Source organism: Pseudorca crassidens, chromosome 15 (assembly GCF_039906515.1).
Source record: "Pseudorca crassidens isolate mPseCra1 chromosome 15, mPseCra1.hap1, whole genome shotgun sequence".
NCBI classification, from domain to species: Eukaryota; Metazoa; Chordata; class Mammalia; order Artiodactyla; family Delphinidae; genus Pseudorca; species Pseudorca crassidens.
The window spans coordinates 31,922,444-31,939,302 of NC_090310.1; the positions used below are offsets into that span (position 1 = coordinate 31,922,444).

At 44.9% G+C, this 16,859-nt stretch overlaps 1 pseudogene; it reads right to left on the reverse strand.

The window, feature by feature from the left end:
- Positions 1-626: 626 nt before the first annotated feature.
- Positions 627-685, reverse strand: LOC137208291 (U6 spliceosomal RNA; annotated as a pseudogene).
- Positions 686-16,859: the final 16,174 nt, after the last annotated feature.

Consider the following 16,859-nt stretch of genomic DNA (forward strand, 5'->3'; position numbering starts at 1 on the left):
TGCTGTATACCTGAAACTAACACAATATTGTAAATCAACTATACTTCAATAAAAAAGGGAAATAATGGGTTATATAATTTGCTTTTTTTCACTGTTAAGACTTTGGCTTTTATTTGTGTTGGCTTTTTTTTTTAACATCTTTATTGGAGTATAATTGCTTTACAATGGTGTGTTAGTTTCTGCTGTATAGCAAAGTGAATTAGCTATACGTATACATATATCCCCATATCTCTTTCCTCTTGCGTCTCCCTCCCACCCTCCCTATCCCACCCCTCTAGGTGGTCACAAAGCACCGAGCTGATCTCCCTGTGCTATGCGGCTGCTTCCCACTAGCTATCTATTTTACATTTGGTAGTGTATATATGTCCATGCGACTCTCTCACTTCATCCCAGCTTACCCTTCCCCCTCCCCGTGTCCTCAAGTCCATTCTCTGGACTCTCTAGTTGAATAAAGACGTCTGCGTCTTTATTCCTGTCCTGCAACTAGGTTCTTCTTTTTATTTTTTTTTAGATTCCATATATATGTGTTAGCATATGGTATTTGTTTTTCTCTTTCTGACTTACTTCACTCTGTATGACAGACTCTAGGTCCATCCACCTCACCACAAATAACTCAATTTCATTTCCCATGCTAATCTTCTCTGTATCGTTCCAATTTTAGTATACGTGCTGCTGAAGCAAGCACTAGAAGCTGGTTTGAGCAACGCTTCAAAGTAGTTCATCATGACAGATGAGTGGTTTCTTGCCAGGAATGTACTGTATAGTTTCCTATACAATGGGCATCAACAGTGTGTGAGATTAGTAATCATAAATAATTTATTCATTCATTCTTCCAATATTCTCTGAGGCATCTTCTATCCTAGACACTGTAGATGCTGGGTTACAGAGTTGAATAAGGTACATTCACTTTCTAGTGGAGGAGAGAGAGAAAGTGACTCATAGAACAGTGCGAGTGTGATAAGCTCTGGGTGAGAGGAGACACCTGGAGGCTTTGGGAACCCAAGGTGGAAATCTCAGCTGCCGGTGAGGAGGGAAGGCTTTTGGAAGGAGATGCTATCTGAGCTTTGAAGGATGAGTTGGGCTGGCCAGATGAAGAAGTGGGTGGGGAGGGTGTGGGGATGGATGTCCAGTGCAAATATTTGGAGGAATGAAGGTGCAGTGTCCCCCCCTCCCACCAAATTCATATGTTGAAATCCTGACCCCAATGTGGTGGTATGAGGAGGTGGGGCTTGGGGGATAATTAGATCATGGAGGTGGAGCCTTTATGAATGGGATTAGTGCCTTTATAAGGACACCCCAGGAAGCTCTCTTACACTCCTTCTGCCATGTGAGCACACAACGAGAAGACAGCCGTCTGCAGCCCAGAAGGGAACTCTCACGAGAACCCAACCGGGTTGGTGCCCTGGTCTTGTACTTCCAGCCTCCAGAACTGTGAGAAATAAATTTCTGTTGTTTATTAGCCACCTAGTCTATTGTACTTTGTTATAGTGGCTCAAATGGACTAAGAATGGTACATTGGAAAAATTGCAAGCGATTTGGGAAGACTGGGGCCCGTGGGGGAGGGGCAAGAGGTGAAATTGGCAAGGTAGCAAGCAAGTGCCTGACCAGAAGGCTCCTGAAGGACACCAAAGACCCTGGGTCTTTGTGTTCTGCTGGGCAGGAAATGGGAGCTGTGAAAGAAGTTTGAACAGGGAAGTGATGCAGTCTGTTACATGTTTAAAAGATGCAGACCCCTATGTTCACAGCAACATTATTTACAGTAGCCAAGATGTGGAAGCAACCTAAATGTCCATTGACAGATGAATGGATAAAGAAGATGTGGTACCTATATATACAATGGCATATCGCTCAGCCATAAACAACAATGAAATAATGCTATTTGCAGCAACATGGATGGACCTAGAGATTATCATACTAAGTGAAGTAAGTCAGACAGAGAAAGATAAATACCATATGGTATCACTTATATGTGGGAGCTAAAATATGACACAAATGAACTTATCTACGAAACAGAAACAGTCTCACATAGACATAGAGAACAGAATTGTGGTTGCTAAGGGAGAGGGAGTAGGGGAGGGATGGATTGGGAGTTTGGGATTAGCAGATGCAAACTATTATATAGAGGATGGATAAAAAACAAGGTCCTACTGTATAGCACAGGGCACTATACTCAACATCCTGTGTTAAACCAGAATGGAAAAGAATATGAAAAAGAATATGTATATATATATATTTTTATATATATATATGTATAACTGAATTACTTTGCTGTACAGCAGAAATTAACACAATATTGTAAATCAACTGTACTTTAAAAAAAAAAAAAAAAAGATGCAGAAATGCAGGAGGGCCCAGCTTTGCTCTGCAGTCAACCCGCACCAGCCCTAAATTCCTTTGCTCTGAGGCCAGGCGCTTTGAAAACACTGAAGCCTTAATTGACATCAATTATGCTGAAAGGGGGAAAAATTAATTAAAAGTTTTCGAAGGGCTCTATTCTGTCTTCTCTACTTTCATGTTATTAGCAACACTGCTTTTTCTTCTGGTTGGGAGTTATTACAGTATAACATTTTCATGTTGCTTGTAGGGTAATTATGTCAAATATATGGGAGACGATAAGCTGCAGTTTGTATTATTCTGTGATTAATCTCCATACATTCTGGCATTTCAATCTGGCCTCAGAAGACGAGCTTTGCTAAACTCTGGTGTAGAAGGAGTATGTGGGGCAGAGCCAGGAGGATCAGAGAGCTGATACCCAGGTGGTTCTGGCTGGAAATATCCCAGTTTCCCCAAAGCACCCACCACCCCAGGCTTCGCGCTTCATGCTCCCACCAAGGCTTGTTCAGCCTGGTGCTTCTGAAAGCGTGATCTTCAAACTGCCTTTGTTAGACTCACCTGGGATGCCTGTGTCCAAGGCACACTCCTGGTCCCCATTCCCCCAACCCACGGGATCAGCATTTATAAGCTCCTGGTCCAGGAATCTGCATTTTCAACCACACCACTACCTCCAAATTATTCTTGTATACTTAAAGTTTTCCAAGAGCGAATCTAGATCACAGTGAATTGACTCAATTCTTTGTAAACCACAAACCAGATTTGAAGGTTTCCTGAGATGGTGTTGAAGGAAGGAACCGACCTTGGGATTAAAAGCCAGCTTGGATGACCAGGGGAGACCCTAGCAGCTCCTTCTCTGGGTTTCTTAAAACATATAGAATAGATGGAATTGGTTTGTTGCCAACCAAGGATAGGATAAAGCATGTCTTGAAGACTTCACAAGAGAGAAAATAGAATATTAGCAGAGATTCTGGATGAAAAGTTTGGGAATGGGCCCTAATGTTGGAACAGAGTCTGGAGCAGGGGCACCCGGTGGAGCGGGTGAGAGGGGGCCGGCTTCCCATCCTTCTCGACAAGGGATTCTAAGTTCCCAAGTGGAATCCTTCTGCTAAGTTAACGTTGGCAAACTCCAGTAACCCCTACACAGACAGGCAAGAAATATTGTGACCCATGTCGGGTTCTCTTTGGTCTATGATTTATTGCTGGAGAGTATGAAATTTTCATTGAAACAGACTGCCGTTTCTCACTCATCTGTCACATTTAAAATTTATAGGTTAAAACATTAATAAAAGAGACAATTATTTTTTGAAATGTCAAATATATTTCACATGTGGGACTGGGGTAGAAGGGGGTTTCCTGTTGTAGCAGAGGGAGGAATTGTTTCGAGAAAGCCATCTTCTGGTTACACTGAGAACTCTTCCCTCCCTGAATCCCATGCTCAGCTTAATGGTCTCTGGTCTTTTCTTTTTTTTTTTTTTTTTTGCGATACGCGGGCCTCTCACTGTTGCGGCCTCTCCCGTTGCGGAGCACAGGCTCCGGACGCGCAGGCTCAGCGACCATGGCTCACGGGCCCAGCCGCTCCGCGGCATGTGGGATCCTGCCGGACCGGGGCACGAACACGTGTCCCCTGCATCGGCAGGCGGACTCTCAACCACTGCGCCACCAGGGAAGCCCTGGTCTCTGATCTTTTAATGGACGTCATTGTTCCTTTCACGTTCTTTATCTTGAGTTGTTTTCTAGTGTGGCCTGGGACGGTCCTGCTTTATGCCTGCATTCTTGGCATTATTGATAAGGACCGGTGTTCTTGTTTGGGTGACAAATTGTATGGCCTTCTGAGTCCAAGGCTGCAAGGGCTTTGGCACTAGACATAACTGGTTCAAGTTCTTGGTAACCACAGCACCTTTTTTTTGAAAAAACATTTTATTTATTTATTTATTTATTGGCTGCCCTGCGTCTTCATTGCTGCGCTCAGGCTTTCTCTCGTTGCTGTGAGCGGGGGCTTCTCTTTGTTGCAGTGTGCGGGCTTATTGCGGTGGCTTCTCTTGCTGTGGAGCACAGCCTCTAGGCGCACAGGCTCAGTACTTGTGGCTCGTGGGCTCTAGAGCGCAGGCTCAGTAGCTGTGGCACACGGGCTTAGTTGCTCCGCGGCATGTGAGATCTTCCCGGACCAGGGCTCGAACCCGTGTCCCCTGCATTGGCAGGCGGATTCTTAACCACTGCGCCACCAGGGAAGTCCTATGTTCTTTTCCATTATGGTTTTTCACGGGATATTGAATGTAGTTCCCTGCGCTATACAGCAGGACCTTGTTGTTTACCCATCCTGTATGTAATAGTTTGCATCTGCTAATCCCCAACTCCCAGTCCATTAACCACCCCCCTACCCCCCGCCTTGGCATCCACAAGTCTCTTTTCTATGTCTGTGAGTCTGTTTCTGTCTTGTAGATAGGTTCATTTGTGTCATATAAAATGATATATATTTATACATTGAGAGGTCAGTAAGAATTGGGTGGATTTTTAGGGGGCTACAAACGTTTAGTCTGTAGCATTCTGCCCCTGGCCCTCCCAAATTCATGTTTTTCTCATATGCAAAATACATTCATTACATCCCAACAGACCCCAAATCTTAACTCATACACAGTGAAGTATGTAAAACATAAAAACACAACACACACGTGTTTTGTCTGGGTTAATACAATCATACAGCCCAAAATTCCAAAGATAGAGTTGGGTCTGCAATGAGATGTCTCTCTCCAGCCTCAGGCCCCTGCCCACTGGGGCTTCTCCTAGAAACAACCAGCACCACCAGCTCTTTGGTTCTCCAGAGCAAGTATGTTTATATATTTTTCCTACTCCACCTTACTTGTTCTTTCTTTCTTTTTTTTTACACAAATGGGAGCAAAGTAAACACTGTCCTAACCTTGCTTTTTACACTTAACAACCAATCTTGAAGATCGTTCTCTATCAGTACACAAAAAAGCTTTCTTGTTCTTTTTACAGCTACTTTTTGATAGCTGTGTGAATGTCAGTGGTGGATTATTAATAGTAAATAAGTACAATGGAAAACTTCTGCAGGGCTTTGCTGTAATGAGTAGAAGTTCCTGGCATAGAATAGAACAGGGGAAAAAAAAACAGACTGTAGCTGAGCACATATATTATCGTGTTTACATAAAACAGAATACATATATATATGGATATCTATATAAATTGGGAAGAATGTTCATTAAAATATTAGAATCAGTGTTTTAGTCCATTTGTGTTGCTATATCAAAACTACCATAGACTGAGTGGCGTATAAACAACAGAAATTTATTTCTCACAGTTCTAGAGGCTGGGAAGTCCAAGATCAAGGTGCCAGCAGATTTGGTACCTGATGAGGGTCTGTTTCCTGGTTTATAGATGGCTGTTTTCTCTCTGTGTCTTCACATGGTGGAAGGGGTGAGGGAGTTCTCTAGGGTGTCTTTTATAAGAGAACTAATTGCATTCATGAAGGCCCCACCCTCATGACCTAATCACTTCCCAAGGCCCCGCCTCCTAATACCATCACCTTGGGGGTTAGGAGTTCACATATGAACTTGGGGGATCTACAAACATGCAGTCTATAGCATTCCACCCCTGGTCCCCACAGTTCATGTTTTCTCACATGCAAAATATATTCATTACATCCCAACAGCTCCCAAATCTTAACTCATTCCAGCATCAACTCTCAAGTCTAAAATCCAAAGTCTCATCTAAGTATCATCTCAATCAGAAATGAGTGAGACACCAGGTATGAGTCATCCTGAGGCAAATTGCTCTCCAGCTGTGAACCGTGTGAAACCCAACAAATGATGCGCTTCTAAAATACAATGCTGGGACAGGTGCAGGACGGACATTCCACTCCCAAAGGGAGAAATAGAAAGCAAGAAAAAACCAACAGACCCCAAGGAAGCCCAAACTATGAGGCACACTCCATGAGATCTTAAGGCTGGAGAATAACTCCCTTTGGCTCAATGCTCTGTTCTCCAGGCTTACTGTGGCCGAGATCCCACCCTCCAGACCCACTGCACTGCCTTTTACTATAGGCTGAGGATGGAAGACACAGACCAGGAATGGTGGTGGGCCCCAGAACCTCAGCTGTGAGCCCACTTCTTTCCTGGGACTCATTTCCTTAGCTGGGTGCCCGCCTGTCATAAGGTGAATGCCTTAGACATGCAGCAGACAAAAGGAAATGTGTCTGTACCTAAAGAAGCAAGAATGGCTTTGTCAGAGGGACCTTCGAATCCACTCCCGTTTGTTTTAGACACTCAGTTGCAGACTTCATTACTTTAGCTGATTTTAGTAACAAATTCGTTGTGACCGTCCCCATCGCTAGCCAGGGTTCACCAGTGCTGAGATACCTCTGCCCAAATCAACCTGCCTACTTTACAGATGAGGATGTATATTCCCTACACTGCTCCTGGGGTAGAAGACAAGCCTTGTTGAATTGAGTTAGGTTCAAATTAGTATATGAAGACCTTTCAAAACAGGCAGTCCCTGGGGGAGAAAAATAATAAAATGGGTTCTTAGAGATGACAGAGTTGGGATCCAGGATCTATTCCAATCCCTTTATCTTTTTTTCCTTTTTTGCTTTTTACTTTATATTGAGGACCAGGAGAACTTGAGCAGGGAAGGGACTTGTCCAAGATCAAACCAAAGAGCTGGGGCGAAAACCAGGGTATTATTATTCCTAGCTTGGGGACTTTCTACTGCACCATGCTCCCTACACCCCTGAGAAGCACATAAGAGATGGCGGGGCTGTCTACACTAGGAGCCTTCTGTAGCTTCACCTTGATTTGACCTGATGAGAATTCTGCAGGAACCAAACTTTGCAGGTGATGTCTCCACGATGAATGATGTGGTACCCTGCTGCGTTCATCACAGAACTCATAAGAGCAGTGCCTACAGTTTGGAAATCCTTTTTCCTTGACAAATGATATATTTCATTTATTTTCCATGATCTTCTTGCATTATTTCAATATTATTAATACTCGGCAAATATATTAAAAAAGTAATAAACTGGCAATTATGATTGTGCTCTGGACCCCAAACTGCAGTTATTCATTACGTTTCAATTATTAACTTCACTTCAAATGTCTTTCAGCAAAGATTGCAAAAAGAAAAAAAAAAAGTCCCGATGAAACTCGGTACCCTGGATCCTGGAAACCCATGTTTCACTCTGACTTGACATTGCTCTGATTTATCTTTTTTTTTTTTAATTTTAGAATTTTATTAATTTTTTTATACAGCAGGTTCTTATTAGTTATCCATTTTATACGTATTAGTGTATATATGTCTGCTATCTCAGGGCTGGGGGACTCAAAACAATAACAAAAAATTTTCCTCTCTACTTAATAAACAATAACCATCCACACCTTATATTTATAGAGAGCTGTTTTTAAACCTTCCTAATGCCTTCGTATCTATAATTGCATTTTATTTGAAAACAGTGCTAATGGAGAGTGTGGGTCCAATGTGATCCCCAATATACTGATTGGGGACCCTGGGGCATGGAGAGGCTCAGGGATTAGGCAGAGCAGACACCTGGATGGAGAGACTTCCTAGTGCCTAGTTTCCCTCCAACAACATCTTAGCACCAGCCTCAATTCCAAGATGATTCCTGACCGGATGGTGAAGTCAATCTCTGAACATGATGAAGATGGTGATAATGATGGGAACAGCTCTTCACTGGACTTGCACTCGGCCCTAAGTGTTAGGCAGGCATTACCTTGTCTAATCTTCCCAAGAACTCCACAGGGAAGAGAAAATCATCATCCCATTTTATGGGAAGGTTAGGAGACTTGCCCAAAGCCCAACAGCTGGTATGTGAGTAGTTCAGCCATAACAATGGTGGCCCAACCAACAATGGCGATGAGATGACGATGTACATGGATCCAATGAGACCACGTGCCAAGCACAGTACTCAACATGTTGCATGCACCATCTTGTTCAGTCCTTGCCACCACCCCACGGAATAAATTTTCCTCTCACCCCCACATTATAAATAAAGAGTCCCGAGACTTAGAGGAAACTAGAGTCTGTTCAAGGTCAATAACAACCACCACCTCGCTCACCTCGCCACCAGCTTCTCTTCCTCCAACATGCCCACCAAGGACTTATGCATATTATCCAAACTCTCCCAAAGGAAAATAGTGATGGTTGAATGTCTACCAACATGGATGCCTTTGGAGAGACCCCCTTTCTAGAATCTGGTTCAAGATTCGCCCTCAAAGCAGTCCTACCGTCTCTCACATTCTCCCAGTAGGGTAAGTGATAGCCATAAAGGATATGAGGAATTTCATTTTTTCAAAATAAGCAAATTGTATTAAATTTTAATGGTGATCATTATGGGCTGGTTTGTCTCTGGTGCTTAAGTGAGTCCTTCAGTCCCCTTTGAAGAGTTCCATTTGCACAGATTAATTGTCTGCAATTTTGTCCGGCACGTCCTCATCCCAGTCATCGGCACTGTGAAGCCTTGTCCCCATCTGGGCACAACTCAATGATGTAGCACTTTGGCTTTAAAATATGCACAATAAATATTTTAGATTTGCTGACGAATGACTTGCTCTTACGACAAGGCTGCAGAGTGTGCAGAGATGGGAGGAGGAGGTTGAGTGGATTTTGGAATGAGAGCCACTTCAGGCTTCACAGAGAGGTACTGGGTACCAGGTGGTTTCAGTGGCTTTCCCAGCCAGATGCCACTGCAGCAGGCGTCACCCTGGCTTTCTGAAATGCCGGACCACGTCCTTCTCATGGATGGGCATCACCCTCCCAGGCTGACTCTCTTCCAAGGTGCACAGAGTAGGTACTTCGTACCCCATTCATTCAACAATTCAGTTTTCCATGAAGCATCCAGTGGGATCTTTAGAGCTAAGGACCAGATAATGCCACTCACCTACTTAATACATTCCAGAGTTTCCTGTCACATTTAGAATAAATTCCTAACTCTTGACCAGGGGCCTGGAAGGCTCTACATAATCCGCTCCCACTGCTCTTCTGACCACCTTACTTACTCACGGTCCCTCACTCACAATACTCCCTCCCCTGGGGCCTTTGTTCATCTTCTCTGAACACACAGAGCATGTTTCTGCCTCAGGACCTTTGCTCTTGCTACTTCCTCTTCCCAGAATGCTCTGCTTCAGCATCTTCCCATGGCTGCCTCCTTTTGGTCTAGATCTCAACTCATATGCTCCCTCCACTGTCAGAGGGGATGTGCCTGAGCACCTAATCTAAATAGCCCATCTCCATCACTCTCCATCCCATTACCTTATTTTATCAGCTCTTATCACTATTTGAACTTGTTTGTTTGTTTTGTTTATGTGTGCTTGTTTATTGTCTGTTTCTTCCACTCTAATGTAAGCCCTACAGAGGTAGAGACTTGATTTATGTTGTTTATCACTGTACCCTTACTGCGTAGGATGTAGACCATCACATTGTCAGTGTTCAGAGCACATCCGTTGAATGAATGAGTGGTTATTTCTCGAGCACTGATGACGTGCAGGCTGGGTGCTGGGAATACAGCATTGAATGACAGGCATGTGGTTCCTTTTAAGGGACCCCTTTACATTCTAGTAAGGTCTTTGGTCTTTGACCTTCTAAGGCTTGGATAACCAGCTCTCAGGCAGACATATCCAGACAGGAGTGACAAATGTCCAATTTTGGGCATGGTACTAGGGTCACATCTTGAAGTCCTAGAAGTTTCAGGGTTGGAAGAGTTTTTAGGAACCAAACCTCCCTATTTACAAGGTTCAGAGAGAGGACATGAATTGCACAAATCCACACGGCAAGTTGGAGGTTTTGTTTTGAGAACTAAAATGTAGAACTTCGAACTCTGGGAATTATATGTGTTCAATTTCATTGTCCTGACACTCAGGTCTTGGTTCTGAAAGGTTCTGGTTCAAACCAAGAGCCTACATATTGCTCCAAAAGATTTACCCTAGCACATTGCAATATAACCTATCAAACCAAGATAGGTGTGTTGGAGATCAACCCCACATATATCCCTGAAGACCTGTTCTTAAGGGGACACTGGGCCAGGTAAGCATTCTCATCAGCTCTTCCATAAACAATCGATCCCTCCTTTCTTTCAACAATTCTCAGTGCTTATCTTGTACCAGGAAACAAAAATAGCTGGGCAGGCTATGAATCCAACTTCATCCTTCAGATAGATGCGGCAGGGTCCCTAAGTCACAGCAAAGATATTTGCCAAGAGAATGTTCCTAGTTTTAGTTTGCAGAGTATTCTATGGTCTTTTCCATTAAACATCTGATTGGACAATATTTCTTTTTTTTTTTTTAATATTGAGTTATTTATTTATTTGGTTGTGTTGGGTCTTAGTTGCGGCAGGTGGTCTCCTTAGTTGTGGTTCAAGGGCTCCTTAGTTGTGGCATGCGAACTCTTAGTTGAGGCAGGCATGTAGGATTTTGTTCCCAGACCAGGGATCGATCCCAGGCCCCCTGCATTGGGAATGCAAAATCTTATCCTCTGCGCCACCAGGGAAGTCCCTGGACAATATTTCTGTGGGTAGCACAGACCATTCAACTAAATGTTACATCGATTATTTTGCTGGATTTTCCACCGACCATTTCCCTGGAAACTGTACATTTCTTTCAGCAGGAATTGAAGTTTCAGGTGGGGTTCCTGCAGTTGGGAAGTTGAAATAAACATGTGCTTGAGAGGCTCTTCTAGTTCTTTTTTCTTACTGTGCAGACTCCTTCAGCGCCCACTCCTTAAGGGAAACCCGCATGGCTGCCCCTGGTGATGACTCTCAGAGCAGTTCCAAACTTGGCCCTAACAAGCAGTACTTGAGATCCCAGCTGAAACACTTATTTTCTCAGTGTCCTAAGGAGGGAGTTGGAATGGGATAAGTTATGTGTTGTGGTTTTAGGCATTAATGAATATGAGAAACTAAATTATTGAATTTTGCAATGCAAATTATATTTTGAACACAAATTCTTCATTTCTGAATGCTAAGAACTCATAAAGAATGTCAGTGGTTTATGAATTAGGCCATTAGCATGCAATTTGTGATTCAAACAGCACACCAGCACCGTGTAATAAGTAACTATATAAAGAGTAGTGTTGTCTACATTTTCAAAATACTTTGTTTGATGCCTTAGAAAGTTCTCAAAAGACTCCTGTGGCCCACTCTTCCATTCTTCCTTCCCTCTTTCCCTCTCTCCCTCCCTCTTTCCTCCGTTCCTTCCTTCCTTCCTTCCCCCATTTTCTGCTTCTCTCTCTCCCTCCCATCCTCCCGGTCTTGTTTGACTCTATTCCCCTTCCTTCCTAACCTCTTACCTTTCTTCCCTCAATTCCTGTCTCCTTCCATCTCTTCTCCAACCCCCATCATTCTCCTTCCATTGGTTGACTACATCAACCATTATTCCTACCTTTCCCATTCCTTTCCCAGATTGGATTGTGGGAGCTAAAAATGAATCTAGACGAATTCCCCTAGTTTTGGGGGTGAAAACTCTGAAACCCAGAGAGTGAATGGGTCTTATCCAAGGTGCTACATGGGCAGAGCCAGCTGGAGCCAGGTCTCTGACATCTAAGACTCCCTCCTCCATCGACTCCTTCATTCTAAGGTGCAACTGACTCATCTCAGACACCTGCTTGAGAGTGTTTTCATGGAGGGAGAGAGATTAGGGCACTGGCTTCCAGGTGGGATTAGAGGGAGGGAAAGAGGTGAGGGCCCTGGAGAAGAAATAAGGATGTAACAGGGCAAAGGGAATGCAATTTCACCAATTTCAGTGAATGCAAATTTCATCAACTCTAGAGTTTGTCTGTTGGGGTGACCTGATCTCAAGGCAGGTAGGACCAGCATGTGGAATTGGTGTGGAGTGAAGTTTCAGCTCAGTTGGAGGAATAAGGTGTTAAAATTAGACAATCAGTCAAGGAATGAACTACCAGGTGAAGTGGTGAGCATGCCATCACTTAGAGAAATTCAAGTTGAATGCAGGCACGAATTCATGGAAATCCAAGAGCCTTAAGTTCCTCCGGTTCCGTGGTGGTCAACCTTGGCTGCATCTCAGAATCACCTGGGAGAGCTTATAAAGTTCTCCATGTCCAAGCCACATGGTGCATCGATTAAATCAGGATTTCCAGGGGTAGGAGCTGGAGTATCAGTACTTCTTAAAACTCCCCCTTTACAAATTCTAATGTTCAGATAGGGTTCAGAACCTTTACGATAGCCCAGAAGTTCTAAAATTTTAGTGTGCGTGAGAACCACGGCAGAAGTTGATTATAAATGCTGGTTCCTGGGCTCCTCTTCCCAGATATTCTGATTCGGTTACTCCCCTGCCCGTTGTCCAGCCACCACTTCTCCTCTTCCAGTGACAGGGAGGAGCCAGGTCCAGTGATGGGTTGATGTCCATGTGATAGGGTGTTACCCGAAAACTGGGTTCACCTCTCGGTGGCTGTTGAGCAAAAAGACACAACCAAGCCAAAGATCGGAAGAAGAAAGGACTTATTACTGGCAGCAAGTAAGGAGAACACCAGGGATCTTTCCCAAAGCAGTGTCTCCCCATCAGCAAAGTTGGGGAAGTTTTAAGCTAAGGTACATGCATATTCATGAAGGGGTTTGGGTGGATGCATATTCATGAAGGGGCTTGAGCAGAGGAGAATTTAGCATAGAACTGGGGCAAAGGTTGACAAGAGTCCAAGCTTTAGTTGACTGAAGTCAGGAGGGTCAGAAAAGGTCAACATCATCATCCCTTAGTTTCTGACCAACCTGGGGTCTCAGTGTGTAGTTACCATCCTCCACCCAGGTGAGGGCCTTAGTTCCTGCAGAAACTAAAGATACGTATCAGATTGTAATATATTTCCCTTGAGGACGAATTAGGACTCTGACTTTTGGGGGAACTATTGTTTCTTAATTGCTTTTCCTTTGTACTTGAATCCTTTTGTTCCCTTAACTGAGACCTGTTCAAGGGCAAGCAATGTAACCAGGCTCAGATCATAAAAAAGGCTTAGGCCAAAAATGGCTTCTCTTATGTCAAGAAAGCCACACCTGGTTCTCCTTCTCCCGGGACCCCCCTTACCCTGTTTGCTTATGAGAGCTCTCACTCGAGTCCCACCGTGGCTTTTGGGAAGTCCTGCTCAGAATCAGTTTGGGACAGCAACACTCAACATTTAGCTCCGGGGATATGGACATGATCGTCCCCTTGAATAAGAAGTTAGTGACATGAAAAAACAAAACAAAGCAAAACAACCCTTCTGAGACTTCCCTGGTGGTCCAGTGGCTAAGACTCTGCACTCCCAATGCAGGGGGCCTGGGGTTCTTTCCCTGGTCAGGGAACTAGATCCCACATGCATGCTGCAGCTAAAGATTCCGTGTGCCGCAACTAAGACCCGATGCAGCCAAATAAATAAATAAATATTTAAAAAACCCAACAACAACCCTTCTTTCAAGTATAGCATTTCTTCTCTTCCCAGATTGAATGAGTCTTTGTTCTTGCTTCTCACCCTGGCCAGCTGCAATCTCTTCCAGGTGGTGAAGATGATGGGAGAGGCTGCTGTTTCCCCCTACGTGTTCTCCAAAGTGCTCATCTGAGTGTCACTCCCAGCCCACCCTGCAGGTTCCCCTTAGCCTTCCACAGATTCTTGCCGGGGAGACCCTCGAAGTCAATGATCTCTTGCTCAGTCCTAATGAGCGAAGGGCATTTGAGTCTGCTGGGGACACCTGCAAGCAGCCATTTTCCAGGAAGTTGGCTAGAAAAGCACGTTCAAAGGACCAGAGGCAACATAAACCACCCACACCCTCCCGGATCCTCACTTGATGGCCGTGAACTTGATGTGGGAGGGTCTTCAGAAGCTCACACACCTGTCGCGCCCCTCGCTGGCTCCATATGTGATGGCCACAAGGCAAACAGCTCACCTTGGGTGATAAAATATTTAGAAGCCAACTTAGCACCCCCATGCTTTATCGAGAAGAAGGTTCATGCATTTTAAAATTATTTTGTAAATCACGTTGAAGGCTGACAATGCAGATTTACCACTTGGGCTGTGATTTAAAGACCAGATTATCCCCTCATTATGTTAACAGAGCGAGGAGCAGCGAAGGCATTCCCCTCTGATCCGCGGAAACCTGTCCTGCTCCCTTTGACGGAAGCATCATCCTTCTGCTCAAGCTTCCGCGAGGCGCTCCCTGCGGTGCCAGAGGCAGGGAGGGGGGGAGGCGATGATTGGATGCTTTGGGAGAACTTGCTGGGTTTGGGGGAGCAGGTCAGAAGGGGCGGCAGGGCCTATTAACTAGAACAGCATGGGATCGTCTGCAGAAAAGGGGAGACTGGGGAGTCAAGGCAGTTGCATCTTCTTTCATTATCTGAAAATATGGATTCCTTCATGAGAGAAAGTGTGTGTGTGTGTGTGTATGTAGGTGCATTTTGGGTGAGTAAATTCGTATCAGAAACTATCAGGAAACAAGTGGCTTGGCAGATATCATGGAGGTGATAGGGAGGGGAAGATAAGTTGCTAAAAAATAGCTCACACACACACACACACACACACACACCGCTTATAGGGCAGAGGCAGGGTAATGCCGTGGATTTGGAGTCAGATCCTGCTTATTAGCTGTTTACAGCTGTGTGACTTTAGGCAAGTTCCTTAACCTCTCTGGGCGTAGTTTCCTTTTCCATAAAGTGGGGCAAAAACAGTACCTCCCTTAATGGTCTCATATGAGGATTAAAAGACAACAGAAGAGAAGGAATTAGTGCAGGCTCAGAGTGAATGTGGATTGGCTAAAACCAGAAAAATCTCATGATTGAAAAAAAAATTTCTTACCACAGATACATTATCTCATTTTGTGCTCACAAGGAACCCACGGGGAAGTGTCTATTTCATGCCCATTTCAAGGCGAGGGGACTGAGTCTTGGATAAAAATTGAGCCCCAAATCACACAGGCGCTAACAGGCAGAGCTGGGATTTGAATTTGGGTCTCCCTGACATCCAAGCCAGGCGTTTTTGATTTCCTGTGCATCCTCACTTAGCAAGTACAGAACAGCCAACGACACAGTCTTCTTAGTAAGTCATTTGGTAAAAGGCCTCCACTCTATGCCTGGCACTGAGGATACACGCAGAGAGAAGACGTTTGCTGCTTTGGAGGACCACTTGGTTTCATGGGTTTGGAAGCTGCAAGGGCCTTTGAGATGAACAGCGAGCTGATGACATTTATTAAGCACCACTTGTGTACCTGCTAGAGTTAAACACAGTACTGGCTTTTGTATTGTGCAAGTTGTTACCATGCAAGGTGAGCTAGTTCTGTCCCAGGGCCTTTGTACTTACAAGAATGCTCTTTCCCACGATCTGGACACCCTGGCTCTATTTCACCTTTCAGATCCCACCCTCTCATGTCACCTCCTCCGAGAGGCCACCCTAGTGGAAGCGGTGCTCCTGTCTCGCCGCTCAATAGTGCGTCCCTCTTTCCTTCCCCACAGTTGGCACAATCTGTAATCATTGCGTTCAGTGATTTATCTCCTGCTTATTGTCTCTTGCAGGAGAATGTAAATTACTCTTGTCTTTGCCCTGCTGTATCCACAGCCCTGGAGATGTCATCTGGCACGAGGTGCTCAATAGATATTGCTGAATGGATTGAATGGATGAGTGAAGGACTCAATGAAGTTCTTTCATCTTCCTGAGCCCTGGTTTTCTCCTCTGTAGCACGAGGGCGGCCATCCCTGCACCACAAGGTTGGTCTGGGGACCCTGATTGCTAAGATGTCATGCACGCTAAGGCACCCAAGATGGTGGGAGCATCACAGAGTCGATCTGGGGGTAGCTGCACCCCAAGGCCATGCATGCTAAGGCATCCGGGATGGTGAGAGCTCAGTAAATATTGCCACCTTCTTCTGTTCCCACCTCCACCCCGGCTTTGACTTAGAAGAGGGAGAGGACAGACATTCTGTGTTCCTGCTTCACTGGGGCAACCAGCAGACTGGGAAACATAAGCTGACATTGGAGGGCTGTGGTCCTTGCTGGTGGGGTTGATTCTGAGCACTTCACTCAAGCAGGGGTGGGAAGGGAAGAGATCTGACTGCAGTTTCTGGGGTGGGACCACCCTGATCTCTCTCAAGGGCACCAGCCTGTTTCTCCAAGCAAGCTTCTTCCTCAGACTTTTCCTACCCCTCAGAGAGAGCCCCAACCTCCTCCCCTCCTGCTCTCCCAACTCCTCAACTTCCCTCTCCTTTTCCTCTACCGCAATTCTTCTCTCCCTTCAACTCAATGATTTCCTCCCTTCCTAAGGAAACTAACACGTATTTACTGAGCCCTGAGTATGTGCCACGTACTGTGCTAAGCACCTTGCATGGATTATCTAGTTTTATCCTCCCAACAATCCCCAAATCGTTCCTATATTACCTCCGGGGGAGTGAGGCCAAAAGAGGTGAGAGGACCAGCCTTAAAGGCACAGCTGGTAAGCGGAAGAGCTGGGAATTGAACCCAGGCAGCTGCACTTCAGAATTCATGCTCTTAACCACCACACTTAGCATCTCTCACTCTTCCTAAGAGTTAATCCAACTC